At 52.1% G+C, this 13390-nt stretch overlaps 1 protein-coding gene across 2 annotated transcripts in view; it reads right to left on the reverse strand.

The window, feature by feature from the left end:
• The window catches only part of LOC102119992 (immunoglobulin lambda-1 light chain), a 306764-nt gene that overhangs the window by 28033 nt on the left and 265341 nt on the right, over positions 1-13390 (reverse strand). The window lies entirely within an intron of this gene.

Raw genomic sequence — 13390 nt, forward strand, 5'->3', positions numbered from 1 at the left:
GAGTGTTGCGAGATCCAGCAGATGCTGTAAGTTTCGGTGCTGTACAGCTTCGGTGCTGAAAGAAATCTTTGCCGTCTAGCAGAATGAGGGGGCTCTGAGAGGAAATAGGAGGGAGGTGAAAGACACAAAACCAAAGGTGAGCTCCGTGGCAGTGACAGCATTTAGCACAGAAGAGTGGCCCAACGGGTGTGGGGGCGGCAAAGTATCTACACCTGTGTCAAATATGCGACATCGACAAGAGATGGAGCTGAGAAACACAAGGTTTGGAGAATTTGTACCTTAGTGGAAAAAATGCTATCTTTCCCTCTGTGTGTCAGCTGATGGTCACTGACCCTCCCTGCCTGTCAGCATCTCCTTGTCATGCAGACCTACCCCAATCCCAAGTGGCTTTGCCAGGTGACTCTCTGCCTCACCCTTGTGGTTGCTCCGCATTGGCAGCTGGAGGCTCAGGGGCCTCCTTGGTCCAGGTGTGGATTCAGAACCAGCTGCTCAGGCCCCCGATTCTCTGATCTGTGGACTGCTGACCCCAGGGGAGGAATTCCCCTTTGCTGTGTCACCCTTGACTGTCTGAAGACCAGGTACAAGGGTCTCACCTTACCCATGATATTATAAACATGACTGTTTAACCGAGGAGGAGGCAGGTCCACCTGTGGTTGCCTGCACATGTCTCTGGGTGATGGGTGATTATGGAGGAAATACAAGGCTTGGGTTGGAGGATGTGAGTCACAGGACTTAGGGATTGGCTTTTACTGGTGCCAGCTGTGGATGCAGGGCCAACGTGCTGTGGTGGCTGCTGCATCAATGTCAGAGACAAAACAGCATGAACCACAACAAATGTTTATCCAGACCCACTCTGGTCTGGGGTACGTTGCATGCTGGGAACTCAGCAGGAACAAGACACACCATTCTTGAAGTGAGTTGTTCATCATGTTGGCGCCACCGTACAGTAAACACAGGGTTTACAGACCCAGCAGATAGTCCCTGCCACCTTCCACCTCAGCATTGTCCTGTATATTCACTGAAAACACCGGTGCCAGGTCCTTTTTAGCTGGAATTGACCTTGTGGCCAAGGACTGGTCAAATGGGTTGTGAGATTCAGTGGGTAGGGTGGTTCTTAGGAAGTTTTTGTTGTGAAGGGGAGGAACACAACAGATTTGTGTGGCCCTTTTCCTCTTGAATACAGGTGTGATAGCTGGAGCTGCAGCAGCCACCCTGAGGTCTTACAACAGCAAGGATGACAAGAAAGCCGACATTATAGGGATAGTGGAATAGAAAGAGACCCCAGTGTGTTCAAGGTAGTGATGCGTGTTATTGCAGAAGGAAATATGCCTCTAGCTGTTTGTGCCCATTTTTCATGTGTGTGTGCTTGTGGTTTAAAAGCATTTTTGACAATTAGGAAAATAACACAAAGTACTTTCTTAACACAATTAAGAAAATAACAGTAGGCAAAGAACTCTATAGTTGTAAATGTTTTGCTGATAATTAAAAAGTTTTAGGCAGAAAATGACAAGCAGGCCATATTAGAATACGAGCTTGGGGATACTTTCACTGGGAGGTGTCTCTGAAGCTGCTGTCAGGTTTGAAAGTAGGAGTGAGTTCCCGAAGCTGTGTGGGAAACGGTGGAGTCACAGCCCTGTGGGAAGTGAGGATCTGAAAGGGCAGTGGCAAATCTCAAAGAGGTTCCAGATTCAAGCCAGTGTAGGCTCACTGTGCTATTTTAACAAATGAGCAATTTGGGGGCGAGTCATATGTAGTCAGGTGTGGTGACAGGAAATTTCCACGTTAATTAATCAAGTTCTTTGGAGAATGCCTAGCACATATAGGGGCCTCCTGGATGATGCTGCTGGGCCAGAAACGGAGGCAGCTCAGGTGGATTAAGGCCAGCCCGTTGACCTCTTCTTAGTTCAACTGGGGCTGAAGACACTCTGGGGAGTGGTTCCTGGTTCCTCCCCTCCACCCAGTGCCCACCATGCAGCTCTGTGGGGACCTGCACTGCTGCCTGTGCCTCTGGCCCTAAGCCAGCTGTCTGGGATTCCATGTGGGTGACCAGCATTTCTTTCTCTGAAATTTATTTAGGACCAGGGAGCATGCAGTCTGCAAAATGCACTTGACAGAGAAGGGAAGAGGCTGAGAGGGGGTGTGACAATCCCAAGGTCACTTGGGAAGGAGAGAGAAAAGGATCACGGAGGCCCTGGACTTGTAACGATAACATCTGGGTGTCTTGGGACCAGCCTGCCAGGGGAGGGCATGGGAAAATCCTCAGCCCAAATACTCAGGGTCCCTTCCTATGGAGACAGCATCTCCCTGTGGGCTCTTCCAGCTGCCTGTAGGGGGCGCGCCTGCCACACTCTGGGTTGAAAGGGATAGGAAAGCCTGTTGGTCCCCGGTGCAGGAACCAAGCTCTCCAGAGATATTTTCCACATCCTGAACCGGCAGGTTGGTCTCTGCAGAGGTTTGGATTTCACGTGGCAAGATGTTTGGGTTTGAAACGAATTCTTTGTGAAAACCATGATACAAATGGAAATTTGACAGGAGTCTCCTGTTGTTTGGGTTGCAGAAGAAATAGGCAGCCTCACTTGAGATGAAAGTCATGGTCACTGCTCAGGGAGCAGCCTGAGAGTGACAGCCAGGTTGGGAGAGAGGTTTCTGTGTCACTGGGAGTCACTGTGAGCTGCTCCCACCGCCATGGTCTGCAGTACAGTAATAGCCTCATCCCCAGTCTCAACCCCACTGATGGTCAATGTGGCCGTGCTCTCCAAATTGGAGCCAGAGAATCACTCAGTGATCCCTGAGGGCCAGTGGCTATCACTGTAGATGACAAGCTCAGCGGCCTGGCCTGGCTTCTGCTAATACCAGAAAGTATATTTATTCCCCAGTTTATTTCCAGAGCAGGTGATCCTGGTTGTCTGTCCCAGGGACACTGACATTGAGGGCAGCTGAGTCAGCTCATAGGAGGCCACAGAAGCTACAAGAAGAGAAAATGGAAGAGAAAAGGCTTGAAACTGAGGAGCTGACCTCCAAGAAAATTTCCCATGTGCCTGGCCTGGACACAGCTCCAGGATGACAGAGCCCTTAGGGCAGTGTGAGCACAGGAGAGCACAGTGTGGCGGGATTTCAGCCTCACCAGCTCCTCCCTCTGCAGCAGGGTCATGAACATCCTGCCCACCACAGGCAGGGCCCTGCTGAGCTCAGAGTCAGGGCCAGGCTGGACCCAGAGCCCTGGGGCTTGGCAGCTGGCTGGGACCCTGGAGGCAGCACCTGTGCAGTGAGCAAGGAGGCCAAGGAGGAGAGGGATCCAGGCCATGGCTGAGGCACCCTTGATGCTGCTTCCTGAGGCCCAGGCTGGGCAGGTTCCTCCAAGACCTCTCTTATCCCGTTACTGGAGAGAGCAACCCATGGTTTAAATCAGCAGAGTTGGGGGCTACTGCTGGAAGAGCTTTGTAGTTTCCAGAGAAGGGCTCAACCCCAAGGGACACAGAGAGAGGAGGGGTGGGCCCTGCAGACCCAGTCCCAGTGCAGAGAATTCTTCTCCTACTGATCCCACCATCTGGGCTGATGTCCCCACTGTAGACTGTGGGGTCCTGGCCTCACTCCTGAGCTGCCCTGGTCATGCAAAGCTCTGAGGGGAATTCCGTGTGCATCTGCCAGGCAATCAAATGTCCTGCACATGTGGCCATTCCTTGTCCTGTCTGGAAGTGGCCAGGGAGTCACAGTGGCAACTGTGGGGTTATTTTGGGACTTCAGGTCCTTTCTCTGTTGGATCCTGGCTCAGGAGTGATGTGGATAATTTAGGAATCCAGGGATGGGCTGTCCTTTCCTTAAACATTTTGTGGCAGTGTCCAGATGTAGGTGTAGTTGGAGCTCCCCCTCTGGAGGGCACTTTTCAGCCCAGTGCAGTGATCCTTGTGATATCCCACTCTGCAGGTGACACCATGAGGCTTGCACATGCGCAGGGACCTGTTGTTGCTTCTGAGTGGTGGTTCCCAGAATTAGTGTCACCCTTCTCATGTTCACATGGAGTGTTGAAAGATCCAGCAGATGCTGTAAGTTCCTGGCCTTGGCTGTGAGTTCCTGGAGCAGGGTACAGGTGCTGTGCCTCAGTACTCCCAATGTGTGGTCAGGGTCAGGTACAGCTTCCGTGCTCAAAGAAATCTTTGCTGTCTAGCAGAGTGAGGAGGCTCTCAGAGCAAACAGGAGGGAGGTGAAATAAATGTGCCCACAGGGAGGACAGCATTTGTGGCAGTGACAGCGTTTTAGCACAGAAGAGTGGGCCAGTGTGTGGCGGGGAAACAGTGTCTGGATCTATGTCAAATATGCAACATCGGCCAGAGACAAAACTGAGAAACACATGGAGAATTTGTACCTCAGTGTTAAGGACAGTGCTGTAGATGAACGCCGCCTTCCTTTCTAGGTCTCAGGTGGTGCTCACTGACTCTCCCTGAGTATCAGCTTCCCCCTGTCACCCAGGTCCACCCCCATCTCCAGGTAGCTTTACCAGCTGACTCTGCATCCCCTGGTGGCCACTCTACACTGGCTACTGGAGACTCGGGGGCCTCCTGGGTCTAGATGTAGAACCAGAACCTGCTGATCAGGTCCCTGACTCCCTGATCTGTGGACTACCGGCCACAGGGGCGGCATCCCTCTTTTCTGTGTGACCCAAGCCTGCCTCAACACCAGGTGCAAGGGGTGCAGGTTACCCATGAGAATATGAACATGAGAATTTGGAGGAGAAGGCAGGTCGACCTGAGGCTCCCTGCACATGACTCTGAGTTGTGGGTGGCCATGGGGGTGATATCAGGGCTTGGCACAGGGGAGTGGGCTCACAGAATTCAAGGACAGCCTCTTTTTGCTGCCCACTTTAGGTACAGAGCCAACAGTCAGTGGTGGCTGCTGTTCCAATGTAAGAGACAGAAACACATACACCCAACAAATGTTTATCGCCACCCACTCTGGTCTGGGTCACGTTCCATGCTGGGAATTCAGCAGGAATGGGACACAGCGTTCTTGAAGTGAGTTGCTCATCATGTTGGTTCCACCGTTCAGTAAACACTGGGTTTGCAGACCAAGCAGATAGTCCCGACCACCTTCAACCCGAGCATTGTCTTCTATATTCACTGAAAAGATAGACCTGTGATCCCCAGGTCCTTCTCTTTTTCTTTTCTTTTTCTTTTATACTTATTTATTTATTTATTTAATTTATTTTATTTTGAGACGGAGTTTTGCTCTTGTTGCCCAGGCTGGAGTGTAATGGCTTAATCTTGGTTCATGCAACCTCCGCCTCCCAGGTTCAAGTGATTCTCCTGCCTCAGCCTCCTGAGTAGCTGGGATTACAGGCATGCGCCCCCACGCCCAGCTAATTTTTGTATTTTTAGTAGAGACGGGGTTTCTCCATGTTGGTCAGGCTGGTCTCGAACACCCGACCTCAGGTGACCCACCCGCCTCTGCCTCCCAGAGTGCTGGGAATAATTACAGGCGTGAGCCACCATGCCCGGCCAATTCCCAGGTGCTTCTCAATGGAGACTGACCGTGTGGTTCAGGCCTGGTCAGTGGGATGGGAGGTCAGTGGGTGAGGTTCTTCTCAGGAAAGTTTTGCTCTTGTGAAGGAAAGAAACCCACTGGATTCATGAGGCACTTCTCTTGAATATGGGAGTGATAGCTGGAGCCGCAGCAGCCACCCTGAGGTCTTACATCAGTAAGGATAGAAACAAAGCCAACATCATAGGGATGGTGGAACAGAAAGTGAGAAAGAGCCTGGCGTCTTCGTGAAAGTGGTGGGTATTATTGCAGGGAGAAATATGCCTTTAGCTGTTTGTGCATCTGATTTTCATATGTGTGCTCTTGTGGTTAAAAAGTATTGCTGGGCCGGGCGCAGTGGCTCAAGCCTGTAATCCCAGCACTTTGGGAGGCCGAGACGGGCGGATCACGAGGTCAGGAAATCGAGACCATCCTGGCTAACCCGGCGAAACCCCGTCTCTACTAAAAAATACAAAAAACTAGCCAGGTGAGGTGGCGGGCGCCTGTAGTCCCAGCTACTCGGGAGGCTGAGGCAGGAGAATGGTGTAAACCCGGGAGGCGGAGCTTGCAGTGAGCTGAGATCCGGCCACTGCACTCCAGCCTGGGCGACAGAGCGACACTCCGTCTCAAAAAAAAAAAAAAATAATAAAAATGTATTGCTGACCCGTTAGGAAAATAATTAACACAAGTCAGTCAATTAATAAAATAATGACAGGAAAGAACCTTACAGTTACAAACATTATGCAGAAAATTTAAAAGATTTGGCCAGAAAATGACAGGCAGGACATATTATAATAAGAGCCAGGGGATACCTTAATGGGGAAGTGTCTCTGCAACCGCTGTCAGGATTGAAAGAAGGAATGAATGCCAGGAGCTGTGTGGGGAACGGTGGAGTTGGGTCCCTGTGGGAAGGGTCTGGTGTGTGTGAGGCTCTGAGAAGACAGTGGCAAACCTGAAAGGGGTCCCGGATTCAAGCCAGTTTAGGCTCACTGTGCTATTTTAACAAATGAGTAATTTGGGCACAAGAGTCTTTTGTAGTCGTGTGTGATGAGGGAAAATTTCCAGGTAATTGGGTTCTTTGGTGGCTGCTTAGCACATACAGGGGCATCCAAGATGATGCTGCTAGGCCAGAAAAAGGGGAGGCTCAGGTGTGTTCAGCTGAGCCCAGTGGCTTCTTCCTAGTTCACCTGGGACTGAAGACACTCGGGGGAGTGGTTTCTCTCCTCCGCTCAGAGCCCATGATGAAGCCCTATGGGGAGCTACACTGTTGCCTGTGCCAGCTGCCTGGGGCCCCCTGTGGGTAAGCAGCACTTCTTACCCTGAAATTCTACAGATCTAGGACCTTGGAGCACAGAATCTGCAAAAAGCACTTGACAGAGAAGGAAAGGGACTGAGAGGGGTGTGACAATCCAAAGGTCACTTGCGATGGAGAGAAAAAAGGAGGACCATGGAGGCCCTGAACCCATAACAATCGCCTCTTTCTGTGCATCTTGGGACCAGCCTGCCAGGGGAGGGCATGGGAAAATCCTCAGCCCAAATTATCAGGGTCCCTGTTGAGACAGCTTCTCCCCATAGACTCAGCTGCCTGTAGGGGGTGCTCTTGCCACAGTCTGGGTTGAAAGGGAGGGGAAAGACTTGGTCACCAATGCAGGAATCAAACTCTCTAGAGACATTTTCTGTCCTCTGAACCTGTGCGCCGGGCTCTGCAGAGGCTTGCATTTCAAGTGGCAAGATATTTGGACTTCAGATGAATTATTTGTGAAAACTACAATACAAATGGAAGTCTGACACCATTCTCCTGTTGCTTGGGCTGCAGGAGAAACAGGCAGAGTCAGTTGTAATGAAGGCCATGTCGTTGCTGAGGGTGGGTCAGAGCGACAGCCAGGTTGGGGGAGAGGCTTCTGTCCTGTGTCCCCATCTGTCCATGTCACTGCGAGTCACTGCCAGCTGCTCCCACTGCCATGATCTGTAGCACAGTAATAGCCTTGTCCCCAGCCTGGTCCCTGCTGATGGTCAGGGTGGCTGTGTTCCCTGAGTTGGAGCCAGAGAATCACTCAGGGATCCCTGATGGTTGACTGCCGTCTTCATAGATGACCAGCACAGGGGCCTGTCCCGGCTTCTGCTGGCACCAGGAAGGATATTTATCCTCCAACATATCTCTAGAGCAGGTGATCGTGTCTGTCCGTCTCGGGGACACTGACATCGCGGGTGGCTGAGTCAGCTCATAGGAGGCCACGGAGCCTACAGAGAGAGAAAAGAGGAAAGCCTTAAAACTGAGAAACTGACCTCCAAGAAAATCTTCCCACGTGCCTGGCCTAGACACAGTTCCAGGGATGAAAGAGCCCTTAGGGCAGTGTGAGCACAGGACCACAGTGGGGGGGGATTTCAGCCCCCAGCCCATCTACCTGCAGCAGGGTCATGAGCATCCTGCCCACCACAGGCAGGGCCCTGTTGAGCTCACAGTCAGGGCCAGGCTGGACCCAGAGCCCTGGGGCTTGATGAATTGCTGAGACCCTGGGGGCAGCACCTGTGCAGTGAGCGAGGAGGCAGAGGGAGAGAGGGAAAAATTGGGGACTGGGGAGTCCAGCCTGACTCTATACTAGTGTAACGCACCCTGCTCTGCTCTGCCCAGTACAGCGAGGTTACAAATGTGGTGTTTCAGGGAGGTGGGGCAGGTGCAATTACTGTAACCCTGACTGAAGATTTAAATGCCTTTCTGTGAATCAAGGTTTTTGGAAGAAAGGAGAGAGCAGAATGAGCTGTAGGTTCTCTGCAAAGTGTCAAGGTGCAGAGAAACATTTGTGACCCCCTATAGGAACCCAGAGTTCCTGTGTATTTAAGAACCAAGACTGATGCTCTTTCCACCCAAGAGGAGAAACTACAACTCACTGGGAATACATGATGTTTCTGGCACTAAAGCTCAGTTGTCCACTTGCATCATCACCATCATCATCACCACCATAATCATCACCACCAGCATCACCACCATCATCACCAGCATCACCACAACCATGTCCACCATCTCTATCACCACCACCATCACCACCGCCTCCATCATCACCATCACCACCACTGCCATCATCACCACCACCAACTCCATCACCACCAGCATCACCACCGCCACCACCACCACCATCACCACCTCCATCACCACCAACTCCATCACCACCAACGCCATCACCACCACCACCACCACCTCCTCCATCACCACCACCACCACCATCCTCACCACCACCATCACTAGCAGCATCACCACCACCATCTCCACCATCTCTATCACCGCCACCATCATCACAATTGCTATAACCACCACTGTCACCACCTCCATCACCACCACTGACCTCACCACCACTGCCATCACCAACTCCGTCACCACCATCACCACCACCACCACCACCACCAACTCCATCATCACCACCTCCATCACCACCACCTCCATCACCACTGCCATCATCACCACCATCACCAACTCCGTCACCACCATCACCACCACCTCCACACCACCACCAACTCCATCCCCACCACCACCACCACTGCCATCACCACCACCAACTCCATCACCACCACCACTGCCATCACCACCACCACCACTGCCATCACCACCACCATCACCACCACCTCCAAACCACCACACCACCACCATCACCACCAGAATCACCACCACAACCATCACATCATCACCACCATTACCATCACCACCTCCATCACCGCCACCGCCATCATTGCCGTTATCATCATCATTATTATTATTATCTCTATTTTAGTTATTTTATTTCATCACAAAGGTTTGGAGTTTCTGGTGGGAGGATTTCTACAATAGCCTGGTCTAGAGTTTTGATGAAAGGCGAAGCCCATTCCCATCATGCAGAAAACATGCTCTTGGCCAAGGCTCTTTCCTGGATTCTCTCTGAGGAAGAACAGGATTCTAAGAACTCTGCCCCTCATTCAGATGCCTCTCAAGTTTCTCTTTAATTTATAGGGCCCTTTTATCTGTATTACTGAATTAGAAAAAAACCCTTAAAGTCAGTGTATGCTTTCTCATTTCTCAGAAAGTTAAGATGAGAACAGAAAGACTGAATTGCTCAAGACAATAGAGAAAAGCAATGGCAAATCCAGGAGTTAATCCAAGTGTCCTGAATTTGCTTTGAGGATCAGGGCTTGACCAAGGCAGGGAAGGAGGGGGTGTAAGGGTAAGGCTGGCAGCAGGGCTGTGTCCACCTGGTACACTGCCATCTCCCATCATGGCCTGGGCATCGTGAGGCACTCACCTCAGCCTGCAGGTGGTGGGATCAGCAGGGCCGTGCCGCAGGTTAGAGCTGGATAATCTGTGGGGATTGGGGTGGGAGCCTGTATTGGCACTCTACATGGCCTGGCTTCATTCCTGCTCCTTCTCTCTGTTCTGTAGCCTGCCCTACTCCTGGAGCAGGTGGGGCACAGGTATCTCATGGCCACCTCTGTTGGGAGCAGCTGAGACTTTAGAAGACCAAAGAGCCTGCAAGTTCACGAATATGTGCAGCTCACTGTCAGCAACTTCTAGGCTGAGTTCAGGATTATGGCCAGGCTTAGGGTCCTGTGGAGGTTGAGCCTGAGGTCAGGACCCACACCGGTGCAGAGAGTGAGGAAGAGAGGGGTGGAGACACACCCAGAGCTCTGCTTTCTGCAGCCCACAGATACAAGCAGGAACCTCGCAGGTGCATTTTCTAGTTAAGGGCTCATTGGTGCCTGGTGTCTCAGTTTCCTTGGGCATGGCCTGAGGTTGCCACTGCTGAGTGACCATCTGACAACAGCAGGGACCAGCAGGAAGATCCCTATAGGATGCCCTTCTCTGCAGGAAGCAGGAAAGCATCTGGCTGGGATAAATTTCATTAGAGCTCTTCCATCATGGCAGGATTAGCTCTTTTTTTGGTAGCATAATTGACATTTACTCTAGAGAGGGATTTGCTTTCTTTGGCTGCAATGCTTCTGCCAAAACCATTATCCCTGAACTACACAATGCCTCAGCCACCGTGACGGTATTCCACAGGGGGCTCTGATAAAGGAACTGATTTGCAAATGAGGCCTGGCGCGGTGGCTCAAGCCTGTAATCCCAGCACTTTGGGAGGCCCAGACGGGCAGATCACGAGGTCAGGAGATCGAGACCATCCTGACTAACCCGGTGAAACCCTGTCTCTACTAAAAAAAAATACAAAAAACTAGCCAGGTGAGGTGGCGGGTGCCTGTAGTCCCAGCTACTTGGGAGGCTGAGGCAGGAGAATGGCGTGAACCCGGGGAGGCGGAGCTTGCAGTGAGCTGAGATGCGGCCACTGCACTCCAGCCTTGGCGACGGCCCGAGACTCCGTCTCAAAAAAAAAAAAAAAAAAAAAAATGAAGGGCTGCCATGGGCCCGTCCTCATAGAATTCAAGTGTTTTGCCATCATCCCCAGCATTCTGAGGCATGTGGCTTCAATGAATGGTTTAATGGCTGTTAGAAGACTCATTTACTATGCCAGTGAGGTGGCAAGGACATGTATGATTGGGACTATGTCTTCCAGGATGGGGTATATTTTGTTAGTGGCTAATATGTGGCACTGTTCCTCCCATAGCCAAAATTCATGGTCCAGGAATCAAGGAGTGAGTCGGAGTGGTTCCACTCATTAATGTCCGTAGTGACCCGCTGACAAAAATGTACATCTTCTCCCTTGACATTCTGCTCAGCTGGACTTGAGGTCTCAGTTGTTCTGCCAAACCCCAATTCACTGCTGACTTCCCCTTTGCAGAGCCTGGCTGGAGGGCTGGAGGGAAGGACAGCCTGGGGCCGGATCCAGGTGACCTGGGCCAGACCTGTTCATGGCTTTGTCCACAGTCCTCCTGGGGCTGGAAGAAAAGGAAGACAGAGTTTGGGAAGGGGTTTGTGTCTGTCTCACTTCCCCATCTGCCTGAGTCAACGTGGATTGAGTACTACTGCTGCCACTCAGTTGACATTAATAGCCTCATCCTCGGCTGGGTCCCACTCATGGTCAGGGTGACTGTCTTGGCTGATCTGATCTAGACCCCGATAATCACTAAGAGACCCCGAGGACTGGGAGTGATCTGTATATAGGGCCAGCACAGTGATCTGGCCTGGCTTTAGCTGGTACTAATGATCATAATTTTCCCCACTGTATTTCCACAACTGGTGATCCTGGCCATCCGTCTCAGGGACACTGACAGCAATGACTGCTGTGTCAGCTCATCGGATGCCATGGAACCCGTGAAAGAGGGGAGGAGAGAGGGCTTGAAGATGAGGAACCTATTCCCAGAGGATCGCACCCTGAGGCTGTGCCTGAGGTGAGCTCAGGGTTCTGGGCAGTCTCAGCTCAGTGGGAGCTGAGCCTAGGGAAGGGCCTGGGGGCAGCACCTGAGTAAAGAGTGAGGAGGGGGAGCAGATGAGGGGTCCAGTCCATGGTGAGATACCTAGAGCTCTGTCTCCTGAGCCCACAGCACATCTGGGCTTCCCAGGTGTCTCTTATCCTCTCTCAGGAGGCCCTTTGGGGCAGTGAGTGTTTGGTGTTTATGCAAATGCACATCCTCTTGGACTCCTCTTTGAGGGATGTCACTCAAAGCAGCTGTGGGGGCAGCGCAGGAGACCAAGGAGGAAGAGGTGGGTTCCCCAGCTTCCTCCATCTGCTTCTCTGGTCAGAAAATCAGCCTCAACTTCCAAGGCCCCTGGTCATAGTCACCATCCCAGGGTTTGGCCACACAGCCACTGTCCCAAACCTCTCTGGTCTGTGTTCTGTCCTGGACCAGGCTCAGCAGGGCTGTGGACCTTCCAAGAGCCTGGGCTGCGGCTGAGCTGGGCCCTGCTCAGAGATCCTTGATGACACCTGACTCAGCAGCAGGTAGACCAGGGACCCATCGTCTTCCTCTTCTTTGTCCTCTCTGGGCTTTCCAAACTCACTTGGTCCCTCCTGGTCATTTCATGAGAATGAGGCTCTGAGTCATTAGGATCACTGGTAGTCTTTCCTGTGTGGCAGTTTGCTCGGTGAACCACCACCTGCTTTTCTGTGGATGCATCCCAATGTCTAGCCTCCTTTCACATTTGGTGTTGCTCCTTCTATGACATCCCCATCCCTCAAAGTAGGCTAAAAATTGGCATTCTTGGTTCTTCACTTCTTTACTGTTTTTCTCATCAATGTATTATGTAAACTCGAAAAAGTACCAGAAACCCAGACCGAACTGAGAAGTCAACTTTATAAGCTCCTTGTTCTCTGTCAGAGTCCTAAGCTCTCAGTATGTGCACAGACCACGAACTCTGGAGGGTGGGTGGTCCCTGGTCCCTCTACCCAGGCAGATCGTGTCACTGAGACAAGGATAGCTCTGGAGTCAGAGCTGTGGCTTAAGGCAGGTGAGAATCCCTGTCTCTCTGGAGAGCATCTCAGGAGGCTGGAGATGCCCACCCAGCACCAGGATCCTGAATGTGCCATGCCACCCACCTGAGACTCCCCTGAGCACAGGAGCTGCCCACTGAGTCACAGTGTGCCTGGAGCTGGAAGGAGAAGCAGAGGGAGGAGGAGTCAGGCATCTCTGGAAGTGCCTAGGACAGAGGGCTCAGCTCCCCAGGACACTGCTGGACAGGGAGGGACGAGGCCCTGAGATTGACAAGAGGCTCAGGCAGATATCCTAGGAGAAGGACTAGAGCCCTGGGAGCCCTGTATCCTCACACTGCTCCCCTCCTAGAGCACCTCAACCTCGGGCGTCTCCTTGGGAATCCCAGGCCTGTGGGAGCTGCCCAGACTGACACCTGGGCCCAGCTCCTCTGGCTGCATTTCCCGGGTGAGGCCCTCACTGTGCCAGGGCTCATGGCAATGTTCTGAAATGACACTGTGTGAGTCTCACCCTCAGATCATGGTCACTGTAG

The sequence above is a fragment of the Macaca fascicularis genome, chromosome 10 (genome assembly GCF_037993035.2).
Source record: "Macaca fascicularis isolate 582-1 chromosome 10, T2T-MFA8v1.1".
In the NCBI taxonomy this organism is placed as follows: Eukaryota; Metazoa; Chordata; class Mammalia; order Primates; family Cercopithecidae; genus Macaca; species Macaca fascicularis.